We start from the raw sequence: 13,405 nt of genomic DNA on the forward strand, positions 1-13,405 counted from the left end.
TGTCCTTTAATATCGATATATAGGCATGGACATGATGATGATGATGATGATGATGATGATGATGATGATGATGATGATGATGATGATGATGATGATGATGATGATGATGATGATGATGATGATGATGATGATGATGATGATGATGATGATGATGATGATGATGATGATGATGATGATGATGATGATGATGATGATGATGAAGACGGTGATTGTGTCACGCCACGTTTACTAGCATCGCCTCGCTCCGAAAAAGTATATTCAAATAACCCCCTCCCTTCCCCACCACCACTTAAGGTCTCAAAATTGCCAGAAATTGTTGTCAAATTTAAGCCAAATTTATTTCTGTATGGATGCTCTGTCCCCCCCCCCCACCCCCAACCTGGGTAGAAATGTTTTGAAGAACGTAGTAAGAGGCTTGTTACAGTAGGAGCATGGGTGACCATTATTATACTTTCTGGCACATTTCAGGATAATGCTAAAGACATTCAACTATGGAAGTTAAAGACTCCTACAAACGGACAACGAAGTTATCGTTATAAGGTGTCATTGTTCGTATTACGTGTAGCCTATTCCCTTATTTAATTTCGCCAAAAATCCAACAATGGTTTTAAATGTTGCTCAGAGAGGACCCTGCCAGAACCTTTGTATCGAAGGAGTCTGCCTCCATGACTCTATAGAGCCCATCACCCCCCCCCCCCCCCCCGCTCTTTATTATAATCTCATTGACCCGCGCATTACTTCCAAAGCAGAATTCCACTGTCACGCAAAGCCTTGCTATAAAATATGCAAATGACTGTGTTTTATCAATCAACATGCATACAAAACTCTTTTCCTATTACCGCAAAGTTCTTGAAAAAACAGAAAAAAAAGGTTAAAATGTAAAGAATAAGATAAAATTTAAGCAGTGTTACCTTTCACTCTGACCATAAGGCGTGTTGATATATTATATTAATACAATTACTAATAATCTAATAACATTACATTATTAAAGTTTCTTAGGACACTACTATTCTAGCTGTCATCACTGACGTAAATCTATTTTTGAAATTACAAAATATGAACGTATACTGCTATAAGTTGTATATATGCAACACCACAACCTATTACCTTCGATGGCACTTATGCTTATCTATATAGTCTTGTCGTTATGATGCTTCAAAGGGTATAGAATAAATCTACAGGAACCTTTGAATATGCAAATCCCAAACTGTTTGTTTGTGTCCTTCTGTCTGTTTATCTTTATGATAAATGCGTCAAAACAAAGGAGGAGGGTTCAAGCAGCATGAATATTCATTTTTCATTCGTGGTAAATATTTTGTTCACGATACAGTGATTTTATCGTTTCTCTAGGCATCCCGTTAATTAAGCAAAACAAGTTCATACCTGCAGCATAGTTAAAGGTGTCTATTGATTTAAATTCGAAATAGTTGAATTTATTTGCATTTCTTCTGACATTAATAATTTGCATTGGAATGTTTGATAGAGCGTATACATATCATAACAAGGTATGTATACCGATTAAGTTTAAGATAAGTCATTATGATATTTATTCTACGAGCAGCTAAGGCAATCAGTTACGTATAAATAAAGTATCATCTCTATATATCCAAATACCGTTGAATCGAGACTACATTAGTAGTTTGTATGCATTTATGTCACAGCAAAAACCTTGTCCTAACACACTTGTATATGGGGCGACGCATAGCCTAGACGTCTTTGTATATATAGACTGTCAAATTTGTTCTCGCCTGTTTGATTTGATGTTCATTGGCAACATTTCATATTTTCGGACGAGATGGAAATTTACTACGATTCTCACAGAACATTGCAACAGTGAATTTGATGAGAAGTCAAATTTCAACCGGAACTTAACGAACCGTTCGGTTGCTTAAAACTTAAACTGTTTTGAGTTAAGCATGAAGAACAATATTGTATTGGCTTCAGTTAGTATTCCCTCACCACAGCAGCTACAAACACATATCACTTATATATGATTGTATATACTATACGATATATACCATCCACCTAGTATAGTTGTTGCATGGCATTGATAAAGGACGAAAAACTATACAGTTTGATGATGGACATGCATAAATAAATACCAGTAACTCTATAATTGAGTGACTTTACCACCATCAAAAACACACGATTTAAATTATAATCTGTGTTCAAATCTATTTTACTCTCAATATACGAAAAATTGATAATACTGTCAATATTCATACAATATTCATTTACATACACTTTCGTCCTTAATTACTATATCAGAAACAGTTCACTATATGTGTATAAAGGTTTACTGATAAACTTGTGCCTTAACTTACAGCTTGGTGACAATCAGCATTGCCTGCAAATAATGGCAGCAAAATGGACACGGATGGTCTCAAAGTTTATGCCCTTGTTCGTTCCTTATTATATATATATATATATATATATATATATATATATATATATATATAATTGAAATCGTAGTGAGTTGGAAAATCAAGAACAATCAGCAATCAAGAAAAATCAAGAACAGTGAAAAAAAACTTCCAGCCTCCACCGGGATTCGAACCCGGGCCTCCCGGGTTCCCCTAACCACTAGGCTATGGACGCTGATTGTATGTCCAGAGGTTCGAAACCGGTAAGGAAAGTCGTAATTCCACTGTAGCCGTTTGTCACCTGTTTCGAACAATACTAATTCTGTTTTGGTGACATATTTGCCTTACTCTAGAGATCAAACATGATGCTAACCAACTCGAAAATCATCTGAGATTCATTTGTTAACCTACAACTATTGATGAGTTAAGGGAGATAATTAATGATACTGGAATTAAATGCTCTCCTAGTGATATACTTACAAGAGATCTCTTACAAACTAATATTGATCTTATTCGTCCTTGCATATGTCATCTTGTTAATTTGTCTCTCATTAGTGGCAGTATATGGATGGTCTTAAACTTGATGACATCTCTCCTGTCATGAAGGCGAATGGCTTAGATCATAACAATTTTAAAACTTATAGACTTATCTCCAATCTATCTTTTTGGGGTAAATTGGTTGAAAGAGTCGTGCTTAAACGGTTGAGTACTCACATGCATTATAATAGTCTCAATATTTCTGCTTACATAAAACACCATAGTTCGGAGTGACTACATAATGACAAATAAGTTGCCAGTAACAGTGGATATGCCACTGTGCTGGTACTCCTTGACTTTAGCTCGGCTTTGACACCATTGACCATACTATTCTTTTTGTCCGTATTACATAATGAAATTGATATTACTGGTATTGTCCTAAGCTGGTTCGAATGTTTTATTGTGGCATATCGCAAGGAGTTAGAATAGGGGCTGTTCTTCTGATCAGATTACAATCAAGTTTGGTGTGCCACATGGATCTGTTTTGGGTCCAGTCTTATTTAACATCTATATTCGTTCACTTTACGCTGAAATTTCTAGAATTGGGTTTAATATTCATGGCTTTGCTGATGATCACCAGGTTTATTAACACTCCAGGCACCATAACCAAGGATCTATTCTGGTTGTTACTCTGTAGTCCTGTTTTGGTTGTATTTCAACGTTGGATGCGCAAATACTATTTGCAACTCAATCCTGGTGAGACCCAAATAATTGTGTTTGGTGCCCCTCTTATGTTAAAAACTGATTCGTATCAAGGGTTTTATTCTTAAAACTGTTGATTGTGTACGTTTTGACCAAATTGTTCGTAACCTTGGTGTTCATTTTGACGATACCAGGTCTTTTCGGCATCAAATCTGTTCACTTAAATCCAGGTGTTTTACGAATCTTAGAAAAAATTCTAAAATGCGGTTCTATCTTACTAAGTCTGAGTTAAGCACTATTTTCCAATCCATAGTTACTTCTCATATTGATTATTGTAACTCACTTTAATTTATTTTGGTATCAACCAACATTTACATGATCAACTCCAATCTGTTCAAAAGTTTGCTGCAAGAATAATTTATGGTAGAAGTAGATATGATCATGTGACTGATACAATTTATCAACCATCTTTTCGGCGAAATAAGCAAGAAATCGATTTGAAGTCTCTGCTTAATTTAAAATTCTGTCGGTTGTTTACCGATATTGTTTTGTACCCTGCTTCAGTACATGTTTTAACTTTCATTGTAATATATATATTAGACATATGTACCTTAAAAATTCAAGAATTCTCGGAAAACAAAAACTGTTGCTATGATAGTCATGAAACAGATAAGCAAAATATGGTCGTTTCAAAAAAAATTGTCCACAAAATCCTGACTCCTTCTTCTTTGTTTCGAGTTATGACTTTTTTGTTTACCGTACGTTGTTAACTGAGGGCGATATTCCGAATCCACAAAAGCAATGCTTATCTCTTTTTATCGACTCTAATTTAACTCGCTGCAACCTTCTAGTCCCATTAATTAGGAGAGTAATAGGAAAAAACAAAGGCATAGAAATTGTATGCATATAAAGTGCACGTATGGAGTTGAATGCCTCGCTAGGCATTTTTTAATTTTCTGCACGGTCGCTAGCTGTGAGTGATAACTGGCGAGTGGAGTGCACATTATACTAGGTTTGCACGTCATTACCACAACCTTATACAGTTGTGGTTAATAACAATATCATAAATGCCGGCTACCTGTTTTTGTTACTATGCTTCTTCTATCAGTTAGTTTTAAACGGGTCTTCGTCAACACAAAGAGTTTTACATTGATGGAACGCCTTGCTTATATTTTCTAACTTTCTACAAACTTATTTTAAATGTTCTCCCTCTCTCTCTCCCTTTGAGAGAGACTGAATACATGTGGAGATTATTTAACACAATATAGAGACTGTTTTTTATTGTAGCTAAATTTGAACGGGAAACGGTATATATTAATTTTGGAATACTTCTTTACGGATCTCAGTATTTTATATTTCTGTCTGTGATACACTACGAAAGTTTTGTCAAAAGTCGTCTTTTTCTGTGAAGACTGTTAACATTTGAAGAAAAGCGAATAACAAGCGTATATATTCACATACAAGGTAAGTGGGTTAAATTAATGTTGTTATTTTTAATTTTACTTTACACTGGAGAAGACAATAAATTGACTAGCTTTTTTTTAACTTTTCGTTGCATGTTTTGTATTGGTTTGTTCCTATTGTTGGCATATATCATTAATTTGTCAAATGTTTAATTCAATTCATTTGAAAACATAAATGGAAAACAGCTTTTTTGCTTGTAGCTGTAAGTCAGTCTGTGACTAAATTGAAGACAGAGTAAAACTAATTACTTGGTGGTAACTATAATTATAGTTGACGTTAACAGATTGGGTGTGTGTGAATATGAAAATGACACAACATATGTATCGCTGTGTTAGGTACAACATTTCCTATTGCTGTTTTCATTCTCTCCGACAATACTAGACTAAAATTAATTATTTACAGGTGGCCTTTTCTTTTCCGTTTCTTCACATTTTATGCGAACTGGTTTAGCTATTTATAACACAGATAAAACAATTATCTTTTTTTTTATCCTGACACGAAGTATTGTTATCAAAACAATAACAGCCTACAAGGCACATAACGCACATTTATGTGTGTGTATATGTATTTGAATGTTTATATTTATATATATATATATATATATATATATATATATATATATATATATATATATATATATATATATATATATATACAGTGGAATGACGACCTTCCTTCCGGTTTCGAACCTCTGGACATATAATCAGCGTCCATAGCCTAGTGGTTAGGGTGTCTGCATACAAAGCGGGAGGCCCGGGTTCGATTCCCAGTGGAGGCTGGAACATTTTTCACTGTTCTGGATTTTCACACCCATCATCATCAACACACACTCATACACCCACGAAGAACTTATGCTGGTTGGTCATTTACACTAAATACAATTAGTCAACAACACAGTTGTAGTGGTTTGAAAAGTACTTGAAGCAGGGTAGCGTTATATGTAGTTATGAAGGCCACTGTTGCATAACAAGTCAACAGCTACCTTCCAAAGTGGAAATTATCAGTGTCAAAAGATATGCTATCAAACAAGGGATGAAATGAGACGAAAATCAAACGTTCTTTAATCAACGGCAATATTTCAAGTTCCTATATTTGAGGAAAGGAAGCGCACTAACAGACACTCACATTCACACGTACTCATTCACATACTAACGACAATCTACCAACAACGCATTTATATACTGCTAGAATATTCGTGTCCTAATAATTTTTTTTTATAATTCGGTAATGATAAACTTGTAACGTCTACATGCTGCACGGCCCTAAAATATGGAAGTTATTTCATATCGTTTCGTGCATTGCTCCTTTTATACATCTGATGTGATTTGTCTCTTCTTATTATTTTCATAGCATCAAATAATAAGTAATAAAAATAATAATAAAATGGAAAATAACGTAAAGCGAATACAAGCAGTTGTTCCGCAACTACTTTTAATAGATACTTATGAGATACTTATACGGTTTTTAAAATTGGCTGGCATGCATATGCGGTTATATTGTTATTTTATCTGCTGGTTGGTACATCTTATCTTTTTATGCTATACCAAAAACAGGTATCTTGAAACATTCACAAGAATCAACATGAAAGTCCCTGTACTCTATAGAGCATAACATCACCCTGCATCAGGTACATGACTTTACACAGCTTTCTATATCGCATGGCTTTATAAACTATGACTTAATATAGCATTCTATACAGTATGACTTAATAGAGCAGCCTATTTATCATTACTTAATACAGCAGCCTAGACAGTATAACTTAATACAGAGTCATATATATATTGTATGACTTAGTACAAGGGTTTACTAATTATGACGTGATACAGCAGCCTATACAGTACGACTGAGTACAATAGCCTATACAGTATGACTTAGTACAGCAGCCTATACACTATATGAATTAGTACAGCAGCCTATACAGTACAGTATGTCTTAATACACTGCCTATACAGTATGACTGAGTACAATAGCCTATACAGTATGACTGAATACAGCAGCCTATACACTATATGAATTAGTACAGCAGCCTACACTATATGAATTAGTACAGCAGCCTATACAGTACAGTATGTCTTAATACACTGACTATACAGTATGACTGAGTACAATAGCCTATACAGTATGACTGAATACAGCAGCCTATACACTATATGATTTAGTACAGCAGCCTATACAGTATGCCTTAATACAGGAGCCTTTACAGTATGACTTAGCATACAGCAGCCTATAAAGTATGACTGAGTACAATAGCCTATACAATATGACTGAATACAGCAGCCTATACACTATATGAATTAGTACAGCAGCCTATAGGCCTACAGTGTGACTTAGTTCAGCAGCCTATACAGTATGACTTAGTTCAGCAGCCTATACAGTATGACTTAATACAGAGCCTTTACAGTATGACTTAAAATACAGCAGCCTATAAATCATGACTGAGTACAAAAGCCTATACAGTATGACTGAATACAGCAGCCTATACACTATATGAATTAGTACAGCAGCCTATACAGTACAGTATGTCTTAATACTCTGCCTATACAGTATGACTTAGTTCAGCAGCCTATACAGTATGACTTAATACAGGAGCCTTTACAGTATGACTTAGCATACAGCAGCCTATAAAGCATGACTGAGTAAAATAGCCAATACAGTATGATTTAGTACAGGAGCCTATACAGTATGACTGAGTACAAAAGTACAAAGAACTGTGATAGTTTGAATATTAGGATCGACAAACAAATTGTAAATAATTCTTGTTTTGGGTAACACGATTTAATAATAGATTTAATAAAGTAGTGAGCTTAGCCATGGGATCTTTGGAGCTGACTCCCATGTAGGGGCACTAGGAGCATCCCCCTCTACCCCCCACCCCTGGGGAAAAGTTAGACATCAAATCGCACATTTTGAAAAAAATTTATACTATAAATTAGGTCGTTAATTAGCTCTAAACGCAAGGGTCTTAATAACTACTTCTGATTTTGTGTATGTATGATGTTGACCACCCCTTCCCTCGGTCAACCGGGTCCGAGGCTGAGTTATAATACAAATTTATGGACATGTAACTCGATTTAAGCATCTCGATGCATTTTTCACATCCTTTCCGGCGTTACATACCATACTGCATCTATACAATTCGTTATTCCTTGTTTGTTCTTTGACAGCAGGTAAAATGATTCCCTGCAAAAAAAAAACAATGACAAAACTTATGTTTTATGAGAACGCGACCTACAGAAACGGGGAATTGTGTCAACAAACTAACGATTCAAAACTTTCGGTCGTGTCTATGAAGCGATAGGTTCTTTTTTGCTACTTCTTCATCTTCGTTTTCAAGTTAATATTAGCATTAATGCTGTTATAGTGACATGAACTTCGTCTTGAGTGCCATCTGTCATTAATTCTTAATGATCTTGAAACATTTATATTAAAGGCAGTTTATTGATGATGTTGCCAAACTCATGTGTGAAGTTTAATCCACCATCACCTGCATGTTAGATAGTATAAGCATATTCATCTATCTTAATGACCAATACCTTATATCAGTTGTTAAATGTGTCACTAACACGACAGTGTGTTGTCCAAATTGCAACATAATCTTAGAATTATATTTTCTCATTTTGTGACTGACAGAGTAAGTTTGTCAGTGGTTTTTGTCTGAAATGTAACCCATTTAAATTGTGCACACATTCAATAGAATTATGGAGCTTATTTCTCAAGTTCATAGTGAACATTTAAACCCCGCCTTGTCTTTGCACTAGTCCAGTGCAAAATTTAATATGTACATATGTTGTTGTTTTTTTAGGGTAATCCGGATGGTACAACATGTTTCAGTATCGCTGTAATAATGTATTGCCTTCCAGAGCATGTATAGTCATTATCATTGTCGTTATTATTTCCTCCATTTCTTCCATGTCATTAGGCTTTCTTCAGTATGTTATAGAAAATATAGTCAGATATAACGAAACCATGCCGAAAATGGCGCGGTCACTTTGTCATCTCAACTTGAAACCATGGCAGAGTTGGTGATGGTGTGTCTATAACGATATGGCTTAATGGTAACAATTCCCTCTTTCTATGACTGGGCACTTGCGATGTAGTTCCCCCCTTCCGCCCCCCTCTCTCTCCTCATTCTTACCCCCATCCCACCCACACATACACATGTGACATTCAGACTGAAGACCCCATTGTTCAAAGCCACGTAATCTAACCTTAACAATACCCCTGGACAATAGAATTCTTCTGAGGACGTGGTGATTCTTTTTAAATGACAATATGAAGACTTGGAATTCCTTTGTTCAAGTCCTCATAAAGAATACAAAACAAGTACACCCACACGTACACAACACATACACACGCAATCTTTACATGACAATCTAACACGGATTGTACTATGCTAACAAGTGTATTAAATATTTGATTTTTCACCATGGTAGCATTTCCATGGATACCGAAGACAGTTTTACATATCATTCGGTTAATGCTATAGATACTTAACAAAAAATCTTCCAAACAAAAAAACTTTTTTTTTTACTCAGCCGTAAAATCTACACAACCATGTAACATATTTAGCCTTATTTTGTAATCTTATTTTATTAGATTAACTTTCCATGCGTAAACCCATCAATCGTTAATGATATTTCTCTTAATATTCCTCTTTTTTAAGTCCTTTTTCAGCAATAGCATTTAATGTGCTTTAGAAATCATTAAATCCTTTTCGATTGAAAGTTCTTAATCAAATTGCAGTGCAATTATCAAAATTACTTTTCGAAGATTATACCATTTCAAAGGTGGCAAGTCGTGTCAGCAATGGAGTTCGTATGATTATGTAAAGTTTTCATGAAACAGTTATTCAGCCCTGAGCTTGTCTCCCAATTCTCACCCTGACTAAATGTGTCAATAAAGATAGATATGAACATTTTGTTATAACTAAATAATAAATATTATACCAAAAATGTAATATATATTATAATAAATTATAAATATATAATAAATATATATTAAATACTAAGGAGAATATTTCGATCAGATATTAATGGTTATTGAATTCCGATCTTGTTCAAATAAAGTGAAATCATTATTGGAACGACTTCTATAAGCCTTTCATGTTAAAGTATACGAAGTACTGAGCAGAGCACGGTTGGCGAGGGAATGAAATATTTGATATGCATCGGGACTTTGTTTAAAGGGTGTGAAGACTCGCGCACAAAGAAACGTCCCATGCCGGTAATCTGACCTAGTTTCGAATGAGGTGTAACAGAAGTGTTAGACACCACCATCGATCCCAGAAAATACACATACAGCTTGCTACCGTCGGTAATAATACACTAGTGTACAGTCAATAAATACAGCTACGGTCAATACCCACAACACAGTGTACATAGCAGCGATGGACATCTCAGGTCCAGCTAAAGATAAAATATAACAAGGTATCACGTTTCATTATTGTCTGCATTTTTTAGCGACAAGAAGAAAACTTCACTTGCAAGCAACGGAAAGTTAACTTTTTCAGAGCACGCGGCACGCGGTTTGGGGCGAGTCTTCAATGCCTTTAATTTACGGGAACTACCGTTGGTGGTGCGCCTTTAGCATCGTAATGTGGGAGCCACTGATTCTCAATATGTCGTAAATACAATGTATCATTAGTTCTCTTATATTACAAATTCTTTTTCAACAAACGGTTTCAATCTTTGCATTGAAAACTAAACTGTACTTGTTTACGTGAACCATTGTCCCTTTACATAAACTAGCAGAATACATCAATCGTATGCATTATAATCATTATACCCTGTGTTCTTCCCGGCGTTCCATAGGATTAACGTTTTCCTTATTATTCTATACCGGCCGTTGTAATGTGCGACATAACTGCGCACCAACGATGCAAGCAGGTATTATATTTGCTAAATACATCTAAATTTATTTGTAATTATTACCATTTGCCTGTATTTTCTTGCTGTCCTTTGACAAAAATTCGATCCATTTGTCTACAAAGAAAAACCGAAAAACAATCTCATTAGATGATGTCTGTCTTTTGTGATACAGACCTTCATGAAAGGACACTTTCATGGAGAAAAGTATTGTATGGAGAATGAATATTCATGAACAAAGTCATGAGTATAGGCATTATACACGTTAATCTCCCTTTTATTCGGGGAAACCATTTTAGAATTAGTAATAAACCTATAACCGGTGAAGGATGGATTTCATATTTGAGATGGACAATTCAACTGTAAATATTGTTTTCTTGGTGAATGACCAATTTCGAAAATATATATTGTCAAATATTCGTTCTACTCTGTGCCGTTTAAAATGGTATATCCACCTATCCCATCTCCCCCCCCCCCCCTCCCCCCACCCCTGTCTCTCCACCTCTCCCTCTCTCTCTGTCACCTAGAATTACGATTGAGTTCGGAAATTCTCATAATTTAGTGTACGCCATATCGTTATGTGTGTTATAGATAGATATGAATAAAAATTGTATGTAGGTAGCTATATGTAGGTGACTTTGACTTTATTTTCAATTTAAATATCACGCCCAATTGTCACCTTTTTTATCAGTGATGATCTTAACTACGTGCAAGTAAACAGGGATTGAATTAAAACAGGGTATATATCCCAAGGATAACATAAAAACTAAAGTGGAAAAAAAGGTGAAGTATTGAAGAGAAATATACAAGACTACTATAGTGGATTGTCTGGCACTACTATAGTGGATCGTACCGTATATATATAATACAGGAAACGCCACGTTGTTGAGCGAATTGTTAAAGAAGCTGGTTGATTCGAACCACGATAAATCTGTATATGTGGGGTGGTGGTCTTCTCAACACCAAAGCAACTGGTGTAATCTTTCTCTTGGCCAAAAAAAGGTGCGATCAGCTGATAATTAACCTAGTACAGCTTATGGGCAATGTAGATTCTTGCTTTCGAGAAGTCATTTACAATTAACACTATAGGCCCGGAAATATCTCCTATACTGCTGCTATATAACAGTGTGGTAGGTTTTGTATAAGTGTTGGCAATTTAAACACACACAAAATGGAAAGGGGGGGGGGGGGGGTAGCGGGCATTCTGTAGGAGATTGTAATTCAACATCTGATGTGAACAGGCATCGAGAGGAGGGTTGAGAGTGGATCAAGTTGTTTGGTTTAGTTCCCGGGCTCTATCTTGGATAACTGTTTTTTGAAGAAGAAAAAAAGTATCACGATGGCCATAGTGTGATAACAGTGATCAGAGTGAAATCAGAATGATCATTGAGTCGTCAGAGTGTACATATAAGGAAGGATCATCGCGTGATCATATTAGGTCGGATCATCGCGTGATCATTGAGTGGGGTCTTAGGGATCACAGAACGATCATAATATGATCATAGTGTAATCGTAATGACCGTTGATTGAACAATGTGTGATGATAGTGTGACAATGCATATTACATAGAAAAGTTTAAAAATGAATAATAATTTAAAAAAATACTTTGCATCAAGTCAAATCATGTTACCAGGTTGTTTTTAATTTTCAGTTGTTTTTTTTTTTTCACATAATATTTCAATGAGTTTTAATGAGAACATTAAAGTATAATTTGTTGAGACCCCGAAATGACGTATAGTGTATTATTATATAGTGTATTCTTGTCTTCGCACAAAAGAGGAACATACACATAGTCAAATATTTCAAGAAAATGTAATCTAAATGTGTTCATCACATCTCTGGTCTAATGGACACGTTCTCTGGTTGTCCTTTTCTTAACCTTTCAGGATTAACTCTGGGTATGGGATTTAATTCCCAGTAACCAGAGTCTTGTAGGGCTAATAAAGAAGTTTGAATAGAAATAGGTCGCGAGTCTGACCTCCGCCACAACACCTCCCCCCCCCCCTACTCCTGCCTCAAACTTCCAACCCCACACATACCAACCAACTCCTAATTATGTGAGAGTTCGGTCGGATGTTATTGAACTATTGGATATGTATATTTTGATTTTTTTTTCGTTACTATTTTCCGATTATAACAGAGGTCATTAGAACTAATCAAATTTCATTCCAAGTAATTAAGTAACTGCCGTAAATTAAGAAGTTTTCCTTGAATTTTGGCGAAGAAATATTGAGAATCGCGGTAAACAAAATCATAAATTAATCTCATATTACTGATAAGAAATATTAAACAGGGTGAATCAGTGTAGTCAATTTGTAAACCTTATTTTGAGTAACCCTTGGTAGGTTTTTGGTAAAATTTGTCGAACAAACGCGAAAATGCTGCTTCATTGAACTACTAGCTCTGTTGGCACTTTAACCACCGTGACACAAGAGTTTTTGGCGTTTTTAATACCACTGACCTTAGCTAATTCATCGCCGCCTACCGTCATATGGCGGTATCTTTTGACATGACCGTCCGCTCTGGACAATTTCA

At 35.4% G+C, this 13,405-nt stretch overlaps 1 protein-coding gene and 1 long non-coding RNA gene across 9 annotated transcripts in view; one reads left to right on the forward strand and one right to left on the reverse strand.

Annotated features, from left to right (window-relative positions):
- Positions 1 to 13,405, forward strand: part of LOC139963801 (short transient receptor potential channel 5-like) — a 189,437-nt gene that overhangs the window by 137,787 nt on the left and 38,245 nt on the right. The window contains exon 1 of one of the 8 annotated variants that reach the window (XM_071964977.1): positions 4,475 to 5,006. The exons of the other annotated variants lie outside the window; for them this stretch is intronic. The gene's annotated coding sequence lies outside the window, so the exon portion shown is untranslated. Of the gene's footprint in view, positions 1 to 4,474; positions 5,007 to 13,405 lie in introns of those variants that run through there. 8 annotated transcript variants of the gene reach the window in all.
- LOC139963808 (uncharacterized) overlaps positions 1 to 13,405 on the reverse strand; it is a 201,389-nt gene that overhangs the window by 90,967 nt on the left and 97,017 nt on the right. The gene's annotated exons all lie outside the window — the stretch shown is intronic.

Source organism: Apostichopus japonicus, chromosome 22 (genome assembly GCF_037975245.1).
Source record: "Apostichopus japonicus isolate 1M-3 chromosome 22, ASM3797524v1, whole genome shotgun sequence".
NCBI lineage: Eukaryota > Metazoa > Echinodermata > Holothuroidea > Aspidochirotida > Stichopodidae > Apostichopus > Apostichopus japonicus.